Raw genomic sequence first — 6,240 nt, 5'->3', positions numbered from 1 at the left:
ATAGTAGAACACACTAAACTGTAACATTCTCTCTATCTCACTGTTAGGTAGATTTTCTATGGAAGGTTCCCAGCCCGGAATAAAATAGGAAATCCTCACTCTCTAAACTAGGAGGGCGATCCTTGCCTGTTCTATATTATTTGGATTCAAGGCTACCTTTGGCCCAATACTGGATTTTTTAAAAATGTTAATGCCGGATGTACCCACATGAAACCATTTGGAAAACAATCTGACAATTCAGATCTCCTAACTGGTCCCAAAGAAAAGTGTTTAACATTTAAAATAATAATAATAATAATAATAATAATAATAATAATAATAATAATAATAATAATAATAATAATAATAATAAATATTAAACACACTAAATGTCTGGTATAATGTTTAAAACATTGTTAGGATTAGACAATGATTATTTAAAACCGGAGAAAAAATATATATAATACTATTACTAATACTAATAATAATACTAATAGGAACAGTCATCATAATCTTTGTTAGATAGCGTCTTTCATTATAAGGATCCTAAAGCTATAAAAAAGACCATGCAACTGCAGGTCGCAAATAAAAACGAAAGCTTTAAAAATCTGACAATAACCAAACACGTGCCCTTTTTACATAATATAGTATCCCGAAGCTCTTTTGTAATAACAACTATAAAGACCATACAGACACCACAGATCACAGAAATAAGAAACAAGCCAACAAAATGCATAAAATTAAAAAAGAAAAAAACACAACGTAGATAAAATAAAGAACAGAAGGCTTTATATTATGGCCTAGTAAAAACGAGTGTGCAGTGTCTTCGTATACACAGATAGCATATTAACCTTCTGAGTATTAATTGAACTCTACAACCCCTAACTCCCCCCCCCCCCCCCCCAAAAAAAAAAAAAAAAACACCTCCCGTGTTTACTTCTTAATGAAAATCAAACAACAAAAAGAGAAAGCTACTATAGAGGAGAGAACTCTTTCCTAAAGGCATTATAATTGCCTCTTGTTTTACATTGAGTACTGTGATATTTACAGGCAACTCGGCTGTAAGAAGATTATTCTGCTAATCGCCACATGAGGGCGCCAAAGACCTTCGAATTACTGATAGCAACAATTTATACCAACTATATTCTGGTTTGGTTAGATACTGTACACAAGAGGATATGTCTCTTAACTTTGAATAGAGACTGTGGGGAGAAGCAGCACAAAGAATCGTGTTTCTGTCTTCCTTCAGGGGTGAAACTGCAATGTTATAGCTCATTTAATCCACCAAAAACTAGGGCAAAATATTCATGTCATCAAAATCATTTTAAAACTGCTGCTGACACAAGTTCCAAAGTCGTTGTTATTTATTTATTTATTTATTTTTAAACACCCTTTTTTTCTCCTTTTATTAATAATAACTTATATCCACTTGAGATATGAGGCAGTGTGGTATAACCAGTGTGGAGTAGTGGTTATGGCTCTGGACTCTTGACCGGAGGGTCGTGGGTTCAATCCCCGGTGGGGACACTGCTGCTGTACCCTTGAGCAAGGTACTTTACCTAGATTGCTCCAGTAAAAAAACCCAACTGTATAAATGGGTAATTGTATGTAAAAATAATGTGATATCTTATAACAATTGTAAGTCGCCCTGGATAAGGGCGTCAGCTAAGAAATAAATAATAATAATAAAACTGTATAAACCTAATTTCATCATGTTTTATTGTGTGTAGTAATGCTAATCAGTGGCAAAAAAAATACATTGTTTAATTCATAATGAAAATAAAACAACACAAAGGTGATGAGAGAACTGTTTCCTAAAAGTATTATAATTGCCTCTTGTTTTACATTGAGTACTGTGATATTTACAGGCAACTCGGCTGTAAGAAGATTATTCTGCCAATCGCCACATGAGGGCGCCAAAGACCTTCGAATTACTGATAGCAACAATTATACCAACTATATTCTGGTTTGGTTAGATACTGTACACAAGGAGGGCCGCCTCCAACTTTTTGTCCTTCTCTAACAAGTTGAGAATAGATACTGTGGGGAGAAGCAGCACAATGAATGGTGTTTCCTATCTGTCTCCCTTCAGGGGAGAAACTTAAAGAATAAAACAAAAAAACAACAGTAATGGTATAGCTCATTTAATCCACCAAAAACGAGGGCAAAACATATTCATGTCATCAAAACCATTTTAAAACTGCTGCTGACACAAGTTCCAAAGTCGTTGTTATTTATTTAATTATTTATTTTTAAACACCCTTTTTTTCTCAATTTATTAATAATAACTTATATCCACTTGAGATATGAGGCAGTGTGGTATATTTTGATTACACTGTATAAACCTCATTTCATCATGTTTTATTGTGTGTGTAGTAATGCTAATCAGTGGGTGTGTGCGTCACTCCTGGGGGAACCACTGAAGCACTAATATAGAGTTAAAGAGTGACCGGACTGTGCTAGGATCCACCTCTTTGAGATCATTAAGACAGACCCCTGTGGGTCATATTGCCAGCATGTATATCTTCCATTGTGGTAATAGTGAGTTTTTGTGTTGTTTTGTATGTCTACTAAACTGTAATGTTTCTCATTTGTAGACGGCTAACATATCCGGGAGCTGTCGCTAAAAGCCAGCATCTACCCCAGACCACTCTACACCACTGTAGATATATATATATATATATATATATATATATATATATATATATATATATATATATATATATATATATATACACCCCCCCCCCCCAAAAAAAAATACATTGTTTATTTCATAATGAAAATAAAACAACACAAAGGTGATGAGAGAACTGTTTCCTAAAGGTATTATAATTGCCTCTTGTTTTACATTGAGTACTGTGATATTTACAGGCAACTCGGCTGTAAGAAGATTATTCTGCCAATCGCCACATGAGGGCGCCAAATACTTTCAAATTACTGCTAGCAAGAATTTTACCAACTATATTCTGGTTTGGTTAGATACTGTACACAAGGAGGGCCGCCTCCAACTTTTTGTCCTTCTCTAACAAGTTGAGAATAGATACTGTGGGGAGAAGCAGCACAATGAATGGTGTTTCATGTCTGTCTCCCTTCAGGGGAGAAACTTATAGATTAAAACAAAAAAAACAACTGTAATGGTATAGCTCATTTAATCCACCAAAAACGAGGGCAAAACATATTCATGTCATCAAAACCATTTTAAAACTGCTGCTGACACAAGTTCCAAAGTCGTTGTTATTTTATTATTAATTAAAACATGATTTTTCTCCTTTTATTAATACGAACTTATATCCACTTGAGATATGAGGCAGTGGGGTATAATTTGATTACACTGTATAAACCTCATTATGAATAGGCTGTGTGGTCCAGTGGTTAAAAAAAGGGCTTGTAACCAGGAGGTCTCCGGTTTAAATCCCACCTCAGCCACTGACTCATTGTGTGACCCTGAGCAAGTCACTTAACCTCCTTGTGCTCTGTCTATTGGGTGAGATGTAATTGTAAGCAACTCTGCAGCTGATGCATAGTTCACACACCCTAGTCTCTGTAAGTTGCCTTTGATAAAGGTGTCTGCTAAATAAACAAATAATAAAGGCTTGTGTACATTGTATCATTGTAATCAGAAAATGTTTGGTAGAAAATCTACATAAACTACCGTTTTCCTGTGTTCTACCTACCAACTTAGTACCAAACTTCAGATAAGATTTGTGCAAAAGTGCAGTTTTGTGTATATGGATTCTTATGACAACCTCTATAACTGTTTATGCAAACAACAGCATTTATTTTAGGTGTGTTGAAATTAGTAGCTGTACCTCCAAGGATCACCTATGACGTCAGAGCACAGATTAGAACCTCTGTTTTAGAGACACAAGAACACCTTTACTGTGGTCAGGGCATGCCATTCCTGTACTGTGCTGTCCAAAATAAAAAGAGAATATCTAGCTGTAACAAGTGCTCTTACCAAATGAGGTCACTAAAGGCCTTCATATCAGCAGCGCTAATTATCTTCTGGTTAAATACACGAGAGAATACCTTGGAAGCAGCACTGTAATAGGGACTATTGGGAGTAGCAATGATCAGCACATGAATCGAGTCATTAGGTTAGACTTTCAGTCACTGCTGTTCTGTGGCATTCTTTATTTTGATTCAATTGAAAAGCTATTATTGAGTTATATCCTTGTATTCATGTTGACTGATATCCACTGTCCAACATGGTGCATTAGATATGACCATATAAAAAGTGATTGCCACTTTCATGGTAGAATTGGGGACAACAAGCTACCTGCTTCAGCACTTTGTACACATAGATAGCGTAGCTCTCTATCCTGGTCTTTCTGCGCTTCTTTTAGGCTGGGTCTTGGCAACAGCTTTCTTGGAGCCTTTCTTCGACTCGGGTGCAGCTTTCGATTCTGGCATTTTCTTTCTCTGATACAGTTCAAAGATGAATGGGCAGCAGTGTGGAGTAGTGGTTAGGGCTTGTGGGTTCAATCCCAGGTGGAGGACACTGCTGTTGTACCCTTGAGCAAGGTACTTTAACAAGATTGTTCCAGTAAAAACACAACTGTATAAATGGGTAATTGTATGTAAAAATAATGTGTAAGAAAAATGTAATTGTATGTAAAATAATGTGATATCTTGTAACAATTGTAAGTCGCCCTGGATAAGGGCGTCTGCTAAGAAATAAATAATAATAATAATATTGTTTCCAGAATCAGAAGAGGAGGAGCCAGACATCACTGCACAGTCGCCGGTGCTCTCGCCTCTGCCTGCTGATGGATCCGCCTGGTCACCAACCTGCCCTCCCGACACCCCATCCATGCTGCCTGGGTTCCTGTTGCCGGCTCTTGTCCCTTGCTAGAGGCGATGGAATGTGAACCGACCCATCCTCCAACCCACCTGCAAGAGGTGAGTTTAAAGATGGACAAGGGAGAGGGGGAGGGGGCCTTGGGATGACTGTATGCATTTCACAAATGAAGGGGAGGACATGTGAGAGGGCAGAGGCCCTGCATGTGTAGATAGTGTGTTTTGTTTGGTTTTGTAAATACAGATTAGATGTTTTGAATTTCAGTTTGGCAGGGATGGGGTTAACATATCATCCCTGCTAAATCCATTTGAAGAATGTGGCTTTGGCTGAGTTGATTAATTGTGGATCAATTGGGCCCAGCCCCATGCTGTAAAAAGGACCAAGAAATGTCTTTTAATGAGTAAATTTAAGTTTGATATTCTTGAAACTGCTCTGGACTATTGAAGGTACACTTGACTAGTGAATCCCACTCATGAATGATCAAAAACGATTTAATAATGTCCAATAATTTCGATATGGCTGTTTGTGTCTTTGCACAGTTGTTGCAAGTTAAAGTTCCTTTGGGATAATCTACAACTGGCCTTGGGAAGGCCGTATGTGTTGCACAAATGAGGAGAAGGATATGTGACAGGGCAGAGATCCTGCACATGTAGCTAGCGTGTTTTGCTTGGTTTCGTAAATAAAGATTATGTTTTGAATTTAAGTTTGGCAGTGATGGGGTTAAAATTTCACCCCTGCCAAATACATGGGTGAAAGTGGCCAATGATCATTTTGACTGAACCCTCCCCCCTCCCCTCGCCCCCCCCAGCTTTGGAGTTGTACATGCTCTCAGATGCATTCTGAACCATTTTGGATCAACCAGATAAATTACACTGGAGGCTAAGTTAACAAACATAGTTTTTGAAATGTTACTCATCAAACCTTTTACATGTATGCCTATTTCACATAATATGAATTTTATAAAACAGAGATATTTTTAAGACACCAAGCTACTGTATTTACCAGCCTGTAGTTAAACATACGTATATGAAAACAGTGAAAAACAGGCAGAAATAGGGCTGAGTGTAAAGAGTTAAAAAAAAAGAAAGAAATAGAGCACTGTTTAAAAAGAAAAGCACCTTTTTCTTCAGCTGCAGCAAAAACTTCACGTCAGGCAATGGCAAAAGCAATGGAGAGTGCTCTGTCTCACAGGGATGAACAGCTGTTAGGTCTCCTGAAAGCAGCTTATTTTAAAGCAACATCAGTGTGAATGATGATGTAGTAAAATGTATAGTTTTTTATATGCAAAAGTGCCTTTTTTTTTGCCATGCGCCCCTAAAATTTTGGAATCCCCCCCATTGGCTGCAGCATAGGAGGGAAATTCCCCCAGCACACAAAAATGAAATTCAAACCCTGCAAGGAGGACCTTCAAGGACCATTTTGACAATTTTCAAAGACCTAATTTAAGGAGTCTGACCATT

This window comes from Acipenser ruthenus, chromosome 8 (assembly GCF_902713425.1).
Source record: "Acipenser ruthenus chromosome 8, fAciRut3.2 maternal haplotype, whole genome shotgun sequence".
Taxonomy (NCBI): Eukaryota; Metazoa; Chordata; class Actinopteri; order Acipenseriformes; family Acipenseridae; genus Acipenser; species Acipenser ruthenus.
The sequence above is the reverse complement of the archived record's forward strand: the minus strand, read 5'-3'. Positions refer to the sequence as shown.